This window comes from Periplaneta americana, chromosome 1 (genome assembly GCF_040183065.1).
Source record: "Periplaneta americana isolate PAMFEO1 chromosome 1, P.americana_PAMFEO1_priV1, whole genome shotgun sequence".
NCBI lineage: Eukaryota > Metazoa > Arthropoda > Insecta > Blattodea > Blattidae > Periplaneta > Periplaneta americana.
Window position 1 is genome coordinate 104,840,044 of NC_091117.1, and position 16,177 is coordinate 104,856,220.

Sequence of the window (16,177 nt, forward strand, 5' to 3'; positions counted from 1 at the left end):
AAGCAAGCTCGATACTAATGCAACCTATGAGAAGTTTAGAAGCCTTGGTCATGTACAGAATTTTAAAACATAAAAAACAACCGCAGGAGGGAAAGTATTGGGTGAGAAACTGCGTTTATCGTCGACAAAGTATGGGTGCATACTCAACACTACTGGATGAACGACTCTTAAGCCTTGGTTTCTCTGAACCGACGCATGCGACGTGCGAGATGCGAGGCCGCCGCTGCGAACCATCTTCGCAATGACGCTGCGAGGCTTGTGGTTTCTCAGGCTGCGAGATCGCGTGGATCAGTCGCTGAGCGCATGGTGGATCTCGTCACCTGTTTGCTAATGATGAAAGAGGAAGATAATGATGAAGAGGAAATGATCCTGTATTCTTTTTGGTGAAGACAGTGATATCTTCAAGAATATGAAAAGCGAGGGTGCTTACAATATTCTTGTAAACCGCCATCTGATTGATAGTGAAACAAAATTTAAAAGTTATTTTGGAGTCTCAAGGGATCTCTTCTATAGAATTTTGTATTTAATTAACCCATTAAAGCCCAAATTATTTTTATTTAAAAAACTAGAACAATGTATCTATTAAAAAAATTTAATCCATAAGATGTCAAGAATATATTTTGTTTCTTCTGCCGTGCACCAAGTAGTTGAATATCACCCTGTCTATAAATAGACCTCTGGGCACTTATGATGTCTGCGTATTCATTTGCAATAAAGTAAATATATTTTTTGTATATTTAATGTATTGTAACCAGAAATATTTACAACAATATAAATAAATTTATTTATGACGGTTTTAGTAATTAATGCAACAATACAATGCTGCACTTATTTTAGTAATATCTGTCTTTACCAAGTGTGGTAAGGCTCAAAGCATCTTTGACAGAGTGTTACATCACACTTCTTGCGAAATGTTACTGGTCTCCATTTACACCATTCCATCCGGCAGTGTTTCTGAGAGGTCGATTTACCATGAAATGACCTCTATTATCAAACCTCATATCAAATTTCACTCCTCGAGGTGATGAAATAGGGCGCTCCATTCTCTTGCAATTCGAAAACATCTTGAGATATTGAACAGCCAAGTATCATCGGATTCTAAGTAGGTCCAGGGAGTTCTCGTCCATGTATTTCTCTGTAGATAATCCAACCATTTACTATATCCATAATCAACTTTCTGACCACTCTTTCCCACGGATTGAAGTGGCATATTTGCCTGCTAACCAGTTATCATGCTCCAATCAACCCATGTACTTACTAGAGTTCTCTATGATCTGTTGTCCACACCTGTGGAGTAAAGGTTAGCGCGTCTGGTAGCGAAACCAAGTGGCCCAGATTCTATTCCCGGTCGGGGCAAGTTACCTGGTTAAGGTTTTTCCGGGGTTTTCCCTCAACCAAATATGAGCAAATGGTGGGTAACTGTCGGTGCTGGACCCCGGACTCATTTCACCGGCATTATCACCTTCATTTTTTATTTATTTTATTGGGTTATTTTACGACGCTGTATCAACATCTAGGTTATTTAGCGTCTGAATGATATGAAGGTGATAATGCCGGTGAAATGAGTCCGGGGTCCAGCACCGAAAGTTACCCAGCATTTGCTCGTATTGGGTTGAGGGAAAACCCCGGAAAAAACCTCAACCAGGTAACTTGCCCCGACCGGGATTCGAACCCGGGCCACCTGGTTTCGCAGCCAGACGCGCTGACCGTTACTCCACAGGTGTGGACATTATCACCTTCATTCAGACGCTAAATAACCATAATATATTGATAAAGAGCCGTAAAATAAACTAACCTACATCTTCCGGCTGCGAAACGAATCACGTGAAAGGGCGTTGTAATATTTTCTATTTAACTTTAATATTGCTGTATGATAGCTCAGCACACGTCAGGGAGGTTTAAACTCGGTTGCTTGATGGGGACATCTGAAAACTTCGACCTAGTTTAAACCTTCCTGAGGTATGAGTGCCGGTTTTTTTTTACACATTTTCTACAGATTTACGCTTCCCTATGCTATTCTACTACTAGATTCACGCTTATTTGCATCAAGTAGACACTATCTCCCTATACATCATCATCGTCATTATCATCACTATCCTCATCATTAATTATCTTGGATTAGGCCTTCTCGTCTGTTCCGCTTCAGACTGAACGCTGATTAAAAGCTGGTCTCTCCACCGCTTCCGACTTTTTGCCTGAAAATTTCGAGTATTTGAAAATATCCTCGGACTAGGGCATTAGTCCCTCAATGAGTGAGTTTCGTGATGGGACTGTTACCTTAAAACCTCTAAACCTGTCTGCTTTTCTATCTAGTTATGACCCCATAGCCAGAGGATTCCGGTTTGTAAGGAACGGACCCACGCTCTCATTCTCTCCCGTTTTCTATAACACTGAACAATAAGAATTTTGCTCCGACTTAAAACAATGTGTTCCTTATGGTTTTGTGTACGCTGAATCTGAAAATGCATCTCTTTCCTTCGTATCGCATAAGGGTTTTAAGAGATACTATGATTTCATTTTTCGATAAGCGCTCCCCCAGGAAACGTCTGGCGCGGGTTGGAGGTTGTAAACCAAATCTAAAGCTAATGCATTTTATGAGTTTATAACTTATTTCCGGTTTCTTATGGTTGTTGGCATTTTATTTTGTACTCGTAATAAATTAACATATATTGGTCCCTTCTATTCAGTAAATTTCAGAACAGTTCAACGTGAGGTATACGCAATGAATAAACAAGGGTGTGGTTTTCAGTATTTAAAAGAAAAGTTTACCAGTTTGAGTGAAGGTAAATTAAAAGAAGGCATTTTCATCGGTTCACAAATTCACAAAGTTATGGCTGACTCTTTGTTTGAGGAAAAACTTTCCATTACAGAAAAATGGCATGGCGTGCTTTCAAAGATGTGTGCTGAAATTTCCTTGGAAATTCTATGGCAGACAACTACATAGAACTTGTTGTGGAAGCCATGTCACGTGCATATGAGAAAATGAGGTGTAATATGTCTCTCAAAATACCCTTTTTACATTCTCATCTGAATTTATTTTCTCCCAACCTTGGAGCGGTAAGCGAGGAGCATGGGAAAAGAGTTCATCAAGAAATATCTGAAATGGAAAGACTATATAAAGGAAGATCATCATCCAGGATGCTTGGAAACTATTGTTGGTTCGTTGTAAAAGAAAGTATCGGGTCTAGTTATAAACAGAAGTGATCCAGAAAATTCGTTTAATGTAAGTTCAAATTTCAAATTTTTTCTCAATATATGCATGAAATATTTTTATTGTTGTTCTGTTTTAAACTATATAACATCATGTTTGTATCCAGTAAACATTTTTCAAATATTATGAGGCGTTTTGAATCCCAAGTGTGTTGTCATTTTACCAGAAGCAGTGAAAAATTAAAAACAAGTTTTTCTCTTAAAAATTAAATTCATTTTCCGCGGAAAATGGTACGTGAAGGGGCAATTTGGATTTTAAATTCAGATTTAGGGTACACATAATTATTAGTAATATTCACCTATTTTTGTTTCGGAGCAAGATAAAATATAAAAATTTGTTCAGTGTAACCACAGATTACACTGCCTCGGGGACCACGACGTGGACGTGAAGGAGGTTTTCCCTACTCAACATATCTAAATTATAATAATTTTATTTTCCCATATACTTCATTAATTTCTTTATTTATCTGTTTATGTGAACTCTCATATTGATCTTCAACTTCTCACTCCCCTTTTTTCGTCTATGACGAAGACAAAACCATTCTACGAAACGGTGTGAATTCATTTACAATTAAGCAATGTAAAAATAATCCAATCTACATCTCTCCTATACAACCCACCATTGTTTCTTCCCTTTAGATGCAAAGCTATTTTCTGAAGCCTCGCAGTGCGCGTCTCGCACAAATTCGGCCGGACGAATCTGTCCGAGGCGACGCAGCGAGACCTCTCTGCGACGCTGCGCAGACCGCGCATCTCGCAGCTGTAGAAACCACTCACTATCTCTAGTGTAGTCCAGATTTGTGCGATGCGGGCCTTGCACCTCGTACCTCGCATGCGTCGGTTCAGAAAAACCAACCCCGATCATGCGTACCATTTTCGCAATGACGCTGAGAAGCTTGTGGTTTCTCATCCTGCGAGTTCGCGTGAATCAGTTGCTGAGCGCTTGTTATGTCCAATGGATTTCGCCGTCTTGCTACTTTTGAAAGAATAAGCCAAAATTATCCTGCATTGTTAGTGGAGAAAACAGTGATATCTTCATTAGACTATTTGTCAACGCTATATGTATCTAATTCTAATATTTTTCTTGTGACGAAATTGGATATATAGGCTATAAACTTAAGAACGAAGAGAAAGAAGAAAACTTTAAGCAAGTTTTCAAGAGAAAGCCACTAAATTAGAATCCACACCTGAAAATAATAATGAGTACTGGACTCATTTTAAAAAGCTGTAAACCAGGGCTATCAAAGCGCCTGCACTGCGTGCTCTCAAGAACCTGCAAACCATTTCCTTAAGAGCGATGATTGTACTTTATCTTGCTGAAAAGTGAATCTTGTTGGATTTGTAATGTTTGTAGTATGAGCACGTAATACAGGCGATTTAACATCCCTGCTGTGAACAGATAACAGATTGGTTGGTTCACTGGCTGAGAAAGAAGCTACCTACTGAAAGATGCACTGGAAGGAATTGTGAACGGGAAAAGAAGTTCGGAGCAGAACTAATTATCAGATGATACACAACATAGGCCTAAGATATTTGAAATGTATGTGGAGACTAAGAAGAAGGCATAAAATATGGAAGATTGAATAATGCTAGATTTGCAGTGAAGGATCTATCGTTGGGAAGAACACTATCAGTGAATTAATACGGTTTTACTGCTACATGCACAGTATTTTCGATCAGTAGACTCTCTTTTTCTACTCTATCTAGGCTATCTAATTTCAATTTTTTTCTAGATACGTCAGTATTTTCTTCATATATCCGTTCTTGTGAACCCTCATGTTTGTTTTTCATCTCTTACGTATTTTATATTCCCCTCTTTGCAATCTATCGTTGTTTAGTCAAGTAGAACAGGTATTTGTAACGACTCCGACGAATAGGCTACCCTTCTTACCTCTTATTTTCTCACCTGAATAGGGAGATAGAACCAATCACCGAAAAGTTGTGAATTCCTTTAAATTTAAGGAGTGAAAAAATGTGAATTTACAACTTTTCTTTACCACCCACCATTGTTTCTTCCCTCTAGAACCAAAGCTATTTGCTGAGGCCTCGCAGTGCGTGCTTCGCACAAATCCGGCTGCGCGATTCGGTCCGAGACGACGCTGCGAGGCCTCTCTGCGAACCTCCGCAGATTGCGCACTTCGCAGCCATAGAAATCACTCGCTATCTCTCATGTAGTCCAGATTTGTGCGAGGCGGGCCTCGCACCTCGCACGTCGCATGCGTCGGTTCAGAAAAACCAAGGCTTAAGGGGATCCTCAACGCTTTAGAAACGTTGTCAGGATGTCAGCAGAACAACTTGAAATATTAATAAATTTGATTGGACCACAAATTACTAAGGAGGACACGAAATGCGAGTTGTAATTCCTGTAAAAGACAGACTAATGACGACATTACTCTTTTTATCATCAGATATGTAATTTTTATTTAATTTTATCTTATAGTACAACAATTAACATTGCTTTGTCCATACTTCTTAAACTTATAGGCCGATAATAATATAATAATTTTTTAAAGATTTATGTTCGATAACTAGGGAACTGTTCCTGTGTTCATCCATGGTCTGGAATTTAGGTTAGGTCTAGATTTAAGATCTCTTTCGGCGCTACACGGTCATGAAAGATTATGGCTCGGAAGTCGATGAACTAATACGAATATAATCTTTTCTCAGAGATTTCACAAAAAATGCAGGATTGAACATAAATTCGTTTCACTTCAAAACAAACCATATAGCCTACTTTTATTTTGAATTTAATTTACATTTTTCTATCTTTTATTATCTATTGGTAATTTTTAGGAAATGTTCTACTTTTTTTTTGTATTTTTGCCCTTTTCTGCTTTTGAACGGCTTTTTTTTTACGGTGTAGTCGTAGTCTATGTCCCGCGCCGTGGCGTCGCTGTCTAAGGCATCCCGCCTAGGACTCGCGTTACGGAATGCGCGCTGGTTCGAGTCCTCATGGGGGAAGAAATTTTCTCATGAAATTTCGGCCAGTGTATGGGACCGGTGCCCACCCAGCATCGTGATGCACTTGGGGAGCTACATTAGGTAGCGAAATCCGGTTGCGAATACCGGCTATAACGGCTGGGGGGATCATCGTGCTAACCACACGATACCTTCATTCTGGTTGGATGATCGTCCACCTCTGCTTTGGCATGTGGGCGTGAGGCCAGCAGCCGGCTGGTCGGTCTAGGCCCTTCACGGGCTGTAGCGCCACGGATTATTATTATTATTAGTCGTAGTCTATATTCAAGAGCCTACTGCAGATTGCTTACGCAGTTTGACTGCGTCATATAGGGGAATTTTCCTTATGGTTGCTTGGCATTTTAATTTATTGTTCAAATTACATATAATTGTCTTCAATATTGTTTAACCAGTGTACAGTAGAGGAAGCAAGACCTGTCCTGTGACCTTACCATGTGCTGTGGCTGTATCACTAATGACTTAATGAGTATTAAGTGGAAAGAAAGATTTTAGTCTGAGATGGACTTCAGTGTCGGTAGATTCGTATAGTATTAACCATCGTGAAACAAACTCTCTTTCTGATAGCTCATTCTTTCCCCTATCGCACAGCTCACATTCCAGGTCTCACCTCATCTATACATTTGTCAAACACTTCAATTTTGTGATGTAAGGCCAACTTCACGTGTCAAGTGTACAAAACTACATTTTAGCATTCTTAGTCTTCTAGGGCCGTATTCATAGACATTTTTAGCGCGGGCTTTCGGTGGATTATCAGCGTTTTTCGTATTCATAAACCAGTGTCAGCGATAGGATATGATTTGAATTCTGTACTAGTAACCAGTGGATAGCCGGGGCTAGCTTAGTACGCTCATAGCGCGTGCTGCGAAATGTCTATGAATACCACCCTAATTCTTTAGCATGTTTTTAATATTTCCAGAAATAATTTGATATAATATACAGTAATGTTTTAACAAATCTGTGTTTTAACTTATGAACATCACATTACACAATCCTAGCTTACGACATAAGGTGCAATTTTTGTGGCATGTGTACAATCTGATTTAATGTCATCTGGCAGCATATGTTCACGCAAACATAGGACCTGATGATGCTTGACATGCGAGTGAAAAAGTTTGTCCGAACCTAAAGTACAATAAAACTTTTACGATTGATAAGTTATTGACGGGTTTTTCATTAAACAATAGATTACGTAGCTTGTCGGAGCCACAATGTATCTAAAACTAAAATGCGCTAGTTATATAAATATAAAGTAGCTAATCAGAATAATCAGAAGCCATGATCCACTTGTGCACGCAATAGTCTTTCTTAGATTGCCCGAGGTAACCACGATCATTCATTTGGTTTAATTTTGGTCTGATTCAGATGAAGCCCGTGCCACAAAGAATCGTAACTAATTTGCACCTCCTGTTGGTATACTACTGTGCACGACACGTGGCCGCTACGCCAACAACCCAGACAAGTCCGACGTCTGTCGAAATAAACATCATGTCCTTCAAAATGTTGATTAATCGACAAGAAGTTTAAGTTGCGGCATGAGGAACTAGCAAGGCTTCCTTCGTAAGAAAAGCCAAGGGTTTCGACTAGCAGATTTACGACACGGAAAAGAACTCTCTAACTGATCTAGAGGTTCAAACAAAATTGTTCGATTACCTACCGTATCTTTCAAGTTCATTGGGGACTTGTAAGACTGCACACATGTCCGAATCAAATGTGGAAGGAGGGAAGTATAAGGAAAGCTTGTAGAAAAAATATATCTGAATCGACAATATTATGTATTCGGATGCGTTTAAAAATTCACACAACCGACGTATATTGAACCTTACCTCTCACCTCAAATCGAATCTGATTCGATAGGTGCTCTTTTAGTATTTGAAACGACAAAACTGCAAATGTTGTGTTGTTTCTGTCAATCAAGATTTCTGTGGCTCCAAAGGAAAATGCGATATGTCATTTCTTGCACTTTTTGAGGCGCGAGCATTTGAAGTTTGAAGGACTGCATAAAATCATAATAATCATGTTTCATAACCAGACAGAGGATTTTCAGTCCTTACACTGAACGTTAAATGTACTGTTGTCACGCCAGGAGAAGGCGGCTGTACTTAGACGGGGCGGAGGGGAAACAGTCGCGCATGCGCACCGCGCTGTTCACTGCAATATTCCTGTTTCACAAACATCTACTGCACGTGTTTATGAGTCTTTGCGACTTTGTGATAATAATAGTGGGGTTTTTACTGTAGTGTTTTATTAGTTTCAACAAGACAATTGTTTTCAGTATACCACAGATCTTGTATTGCTTTAGTTATCCTTTGCTTTTCGTGTTAATAGTGTTGATAATAATATAGTTAATAGAATTTATGTTGTTGTATACTGTTATTTAGGTTTATAGCAGTTTTTTGTTTATTGTAAATATGTCGACAAAGAGGAAACAAGGATTGACAAGGAATATTATTAGAAGTGCAAAATAATTCTGTGATGAAGAAAAAGAACAACAGTGCCTTTGCATTCCTCTTACGAAACCTACAGCGAAGGTAGAAAAGTACTCTAATCTATCCACAAGAACAATACAGCGTATAAGGAATGAAATGAAAGACTGCACAGAAGAAAGTGCGTTGTCGATATCTGAGGGAGAAAAAAAATGTAAACGTCCAGATTACCGAAACGCAAATGTAGATGACTTCGACGGGAGATTGACAAAAAAGATATAATTGAGAATTTTTATTTGAAAAAGAAAGAGGGCCACCGGCGTAGCTCAGGAGGTAGCGCGTTTGCCTGCTGATCTGCAGTTGTGCTCGGGAGTGAGTTCGATTCCCGTTTGCGCTGACTACCTGGTTGGGTTTTTTCCGAGGTTTTGCCAAGCGGAAGGCGAATGTCAGGTAATCTATGGCGAATCCTTGGTTTCATTTCGCCAAATACCATCTTGCCATTATCAATTCAATCGACACTGAAGAAGCTAGTAGTTATTACAGTGTCGTTAAATAACAAGTAAAAAAATAGTACCAAACTGCAACAAACGTCTACCCTTTTACAAGAGAAAACTGATTTGAAATGAAAGACAACATTAAGACGAATACTGAAGAAAAAGGATTTCAGATGGAAGAAGTGTGCAGCAAAAAAAAATTGAGGAAAACACTGTAAATTAGAATACGTGAAGATATCTACAGCAAATACTTAGGAAAGTGGAAAAACCGATTTTGTATCTGGACGAAATGCGGATAGATAGGCCTACCAATTTAACGTTTCCCAAGTTCTGGCACGATAAAAATGTTACGGGAGTTTTGACTACCGCAAATGTATCCAGAACACTCATTGTTGTTCATCAGGACAGGGGCGGTGGGGCTAATGGCTTTGTTGAGAGATTCGAATTAATATACACGGCTGGAACATAAACAGACGATTATCATGGACAGATCATACTCCAGAAATTTTGAAAAATGTGATAATGATAGTCATAGCGACAGCACCGAAGATGCGGAATCTTTTATGTCTGACTCCGTTCCCGTGTAGCCAAGTAAGTGGACTGAAGTTTTCAGGTCAGAGCGTAGCGTGAAGTTCCCCGTCCCGCCTATCTACTCACCGCGCCAACTCGTAGCGCGAAGACAGTACGTCAGTTGCAGGAAGGTCATTGAACTTATTGCTACGCTCCCTCCGTACACCAAGAGACGTGACGCCTTGTCGCTGTGCAGCAGAGACAGGCAAAATCTCTTTCAGGCTTGCCATGACTGTTTACGTCCGTGAGCAGGCTTACGCTTTGTATCGTTCGCCCGCCTGCAACCTTCCCTCACAAGCAGGCAGTCAGTGTGGTTGCACGTGACTCCCAAACAGTCCTAAGAGTGACCCGAAAGGACTGTTGGGTTCCGCCGACCTGCGCCAGACTGTGCTGCTTTCAGATGCATGATAAATATTAACCAAGTCATTCCAACCTGATAAGAAGCCTACAGATATAGACAAACTACTGAAAACTTAATTTGTTGTCTTCTGAAACGTACCGTTAATAAAGACATAGAAAACTATTTCTCGTCAACATAATATCCATTAAATGTCAACAGTTATTATAAATTACTTGCACTTTCCTTTTCATCGTAGTAATATAAATTTAATGCAAACCATTAAACTTTCAGCTTCATAAATAAAAATAAATCTGTCCCTCAGAAGTTAAATAGCAAATCAATATTCTGAAGAACGAAAAACTTTTATAAATTTTACAGGTATTCATGAGACTTTTAATTGCTGACAAGGAAAAAGTTAAAATGAAATATTTTTCTATAATATTTGTTGATATTCATAATAAATGTTACCAATATCTTTTCAACATATTTTCTTACCAATATCTTTTCAACATATTTCCTTCTCTTCTCTTCTCTTCTCTTCTCTTCTCTTCTCTTCTCTTCTCTTCTCTTCTCTTCTCTTCTCTTCTCTTCTCTTCTCTTCTCTTCTCTTCTCTTCTCTTCTCTTCTCTTCTCTTCTCTTCTCTCCTCTCCTCTCCTCTCCTCTCCTCTCCTCTCCTCTCCTCTCCTCTCCTCTTCTCTTCTCTTCTCTTCTCTTCTCTTCTCTTCTCTTCTAGTCACTAGTTACGAAATGTTACTGTTTTGTTGAGTCAGATACACTTTGCAGGAATATGAATTTTTTTTTATTCAATGCATTGGCACTTGACTAGAGTCATTACCTCCTCGTGGTGTACCGTTTTGACTTACTTGGCTATAATAAATACTCTAAAACAAATAAATATAATAAATGTGATGGAATAGTGGTATATTTTAAAGATTATATTACCGTATGCTTAAAGGATGTAGAATTTAATCACTGTAACTCTATTCATTTTGACTTTTCTATAGGCGATACTCCATTTTCTCTAACAGCAATTTACAGATCTCCAAGTAACTGCAAAATTGATTTCCTGGATAGCTTTGAACAGTCTTTGTATGAACTAAAAGACGTTAAAATCATGTTATTATAGGTGACATTAATATTCAAATTTCAGAAAACAATTTAGATAACTCTGGCAACAGATATTTGAATATTATGCATGAATATGGTTTTTTGAAATACTTAAATGCCCCTACTCGATATAATGCATGCCTTGATCATATATTCTTCAAAACATCTATTAACTTAGATTTCAAATCTGGAGTATATAATAGTGCAATTACAGACCATTATATGGTATTTGGACTAGTCACTATCACTACTAAAAATATTATTAAGGATCCCATCATAAATTCACATAATAATTGCAAGCAACATATTAATTACAAAGACTTAGTCGCGAATATTAGCTCAGAGACCTAGGAAACGGTTTTTGATTGCCAAAACGCTGAAATTAGTTTTCAAAATTTTTACAAAATACTCCGCGATCTAATAACTAAATATAGCCTACCTTTCATACTTGTAATAATGTACCCAGTAAATATAAAAAAATAAAACCCTGGATCACTTCGGGTATTGTTAAATCAATACGCACAAGAGACAGACTAGCCAAAAAAGTAAAACGTGAACCTTTGAATGAAGATTTATCAAAAAAATATAAAAGGTACAGAAATATCTTAACTTGCGTTATAAGAAATATGAAAGTTAGTTACTACTCAGAGAAATTTGTCAACAATAGGAATGATCCCAAAAGATTTTGGCAGACTATTGACGAAGTTACTAACGTTTCAACAAATAAAAGCTACAGTAATATGGAAATAGTAAATAAAGATGGCTCAATTATTAAGAATCTTTATGATATTGCAAACGAATTTAATGCTCATTTTACAAACATAGGACACAATATAGCATCAAAAATAAACAAAAACACAAGACTCTCTTCTTCCTTTTCTTATCCATCATCATCATCATCATCATCATCATCATCACCACCATCATCAATGTTCATATTTCCCGTGAGTGAAAAAGAAATTATAACTATTGCTAAAACTTTAAAAAATAATGTGGCTCCGGGTGTTGATGGTATCACTACTAGAACACTCAAAATGATTATTGAACCCATATCGAAACCACTAACCCATGTCTTTAATTTGTGTTTATCACAAGGTGTATTTCCAACTGATCTTAAATGTGCTGTAGTAATACCTGTATACAAATCTGGTGACAGAAACAATCTCAGTAACTACAGACCCATCTCACTCTTACCAAGTCTCTCTAAACTATTAGAAAAATGTATTAAAAGCAGGCTAATTAATTTCTTAGAAAAAAAACAGTCTATTAAGTCAAAAGCAGTTTGGATTCCGTACTAACATGAGCACGGACGACGCTATTATGAACGTAACATCAAGGATTATCAAAGAATTAGACTCGGGTAAAAAATGTTTGGGAGTTTTCCTAGATATTCAAAAAGCCTTTGATACTGTAGACCATAATATACTCACTTCTAAACTTCATGCCTACGGGATTAAAGGAATCGCTTTAAATTTATTTAAGTCATACTTAAGCAACAGATCCCAATTAACGAAATTTAACGACCAACACAGTGAAATTCGTAATATAAATATAGATGTGCCACAAGGTACAGTTTTAGGCCCACTACTATTTTTAATATACATCAATGACTTGCTAAATATTAATCTAGGAAACACATCTGGAGATATATTTGCATATGCCGATGATACAGCCGTAATTTTTAGTGGATCGAATTGGAATGATGCCTACCTAATTGCTAATAGAGGTATAAATATAATTAAGAAATGGTTAGATGAAAATTTGCTCTCATTGAACATTTCAAAAACAACTGCAGTTCCTTTTACATTAACGGCTTCTAGTCTGAGAAAAATCAAACTCGATAAGGATAAAAATTAAAAAATACACAATTGCAGTAACATAAACTTGATTGATTGTAATTGCTCTTCCTTGACAGAATCCACGCAAGTAAAATACTTAGGTGTTGTCATTGATCAACATTTAAGATGGAATAAACATGTAACATATTTATGTAATAGGTTACGGAAAACAATTCACAACTTTGTAACCCTTCGTGCATATATGCCTATCTATGTTCTCCGTGTAGTTTATCTAGCCTTGTTTCAATCAGTCATCCAATACGGTGGAATGATGAAGACTATCTTAACTCCATTAATATTACTACAAAAACGTATCATTAAAATTTGTCTGCATAAACCACTTGATTATCCGACACAATTTATTTATTCTGAATTCTAAGTACTAAAAATTGAGCAAATATATAAACATACATTACTAACTAATTTTCACAAAAATCAAATGAATTTTATAACTGAAAAACATATACATAACACCAGAAGAAATGTCCCAACTCTTTTGGCAGAACCTAAATGCCACACTACAGCTGGATTAAGACACAGTAGGAATTATGGACCAAGACTATACAATTCAGTATTGAAAAATAATCCAGACCTAAGCAACTTACACATTCTTAAGTTTAAAAATAAAATGAAAATGTTTGTATGATATTTGATAAATTTTATTATAATTTTTTTATGTGTTACTATCATTATATGGTACTAATTTTTATTGTATTTATCTGATGCATGTACCCTATAAGATAAACATTGTAATAAATATAAATAGATCATTTTCTTAAATTAATAACAGTGTATATCTTCAATAAATGATTCCTTAGCATCGCCATAGATACACTTGATTGTACTTGTCACTATATCTTGTCACTAGAAAGTTATTGAAATTTATATTTTCCCCGCCATTCATAAAATATTTTGATATGATACCTCTTGCACAAAAGGAGAGATCTATAACTGAAGCTCGATTAATATATTTCAGTATTATTTGTATTTATCCTGGTAATAATGAACAGTTTGACTCGTAGACATTTTGTTTTTTCAGCATTAACTTCCCATGATTTTACGAGAAGATTCGAAGAGAACGGCAGTTACGTAGACTTTCAGTTCCCCACTACTTCCATTAATGCACAACACAATGTCAATACGGCGGTTGCTGTCGTCTGCGATACAACGAACGTTTCTGTTGATTTTCGAGTTTGGCTTTTCCGGTTATTATATGCTTATTTAAGTTGTGTTAACTCTCGCTAGTGGTTTTATGTTTTATTTTATCCGTCTTAGTATTTATTTTATTATTGTAAAATATTTTTATTTTATCACTATTATTATTATTATTATTATTATTATTATTATTATTATTATTATTATTATTAATGCATTATTTTGTATTACAATCTTTGTATCATTTCTGTCACGATTATTCTATTATTATGATTATTATTATTATTATTATTATTATTATTATTATTATTATTTATATCATCAGCATTATTATTTGAACCCTGTAAAATTTATGTAGACTACTGGACTGTACCCGAGCACGAGCATTATGCTCATTTCGGGTATCTATGCATATGTATTCAATTCAAATGTAAATTGTAAATAAATTTGTAATTTGTAATTGTAATCTTAGTATTTTATGAATTCTGTAGCGTAATAAATCGTAAAACTGTGTTTCTTTAATCAAGAATTAACTGCCGTTATTTCTTAGTCACATACACTTTGTAGAAAAATGAAATGTATAATATTTATCTAATTATTAATATGTTTATGAAATTCTGGAGCGCAATAAATTGTAAAAATGTATTTCTTTAATCAAGAATTATCTGCCGTTATTTCTTGAGTCACATACACTTTGTATAAAAATGAAATGTATAATATTTATCTTATTATTTTATGAAATTCTGTAGTGCAAGAAATTGTAAAACTATATTTCTTTAATCAAGAATTTTCTGCCGTGTTGGACCATAAAATAAAGATTTTTTGAAGTGAATAAATAGCCAACGAACTTAGATTTCAAACTAGTACTGTTTCATCTTAACCAGCGCAGACTGGCTTCCGTAAATGCAAGTTACTCTACCTTATAATACGAGCAACCAGGCAGACTTTCTTGGGTTCCGCCTGGGCTGAACCTATGAAACTCGGGCTGAATGGGTTCAGTCTTAAAAGTTAACTTGCTTTGTAGCGCACCGGAACCCAAACCTCACGGCAAACAGTTACGGGCGTGAGTCTTGTCTGATTTGCCGGTGTCTACTGTGCAGGGACTAGATACCTTCATTCTCATGAAAACAACCGACCGAAGCTTACCGATTAGTCTTCGATTGTGGAGAAGGCAGTCGGGAAATGATTCGCTCGAGCGCATGCAGTCGAGAATTCATAACCGATCGGTTAATGCGTTTACTCGATCGGTCGCGAGAGCTCGAGGTTGTTGCACTACAATTACATCACCTTTTAATGATTGATGCTCAAAACAGCATACCTATGAGGTTACCATTTTATTTTTATTTCAGTTAGCATGAAGAGCAGGAAGTATTAGAGTGTTTAAATAAGGAGACATATTCTTTAAATAACACAATTTCTTAAATAAAGTATTGCTTTATATTCTAAATAATGTTATTCCGGACCCATCTTGTCGAACTCATATCAGTACCGGTAATGAAATAATAATATGCGATTGCATAAAAACAACAGGGATTTTGTGATGCATCCAAAATTTCTTCAAAAGCAGACATAATTTATTTCAATCATAGTATTGATTAAAAATCATATTCACTTTGCTTAACATTTTTACAATAGTGTATATTTAAGGCTGGTCCAAAATAAACCGGGAACGAAAACGACAACGAGAAAGAGCATTCACAATTAACGAGAAGCTTGCTGGAGCCCGGGAACGGGAACGTGAGAGTTGGCCAAATTTTAACTTTGCCGTTCTCGTTTTCGATCACAGCCTACTAGATTCATTCTATTGTCGTCAAAAAACTATTTGGTCGTATAGGCCTATTTTATAGCAAGGAGGCCGTGACATAATTTCTTGTTCATTCATTGCTTGTAACTAACCAAAAAATTTCAGTAGAATCACTTTCCATATATGCAACGTGTATATGTAACCAGATTACCACGCGAATTGAATTCTGATGTTATATCAGAATGCGTGATAACGACTTTACATATCGTTATTGACATACATATCGATATACATAGCCGTTTCCATTCTCGGTTTA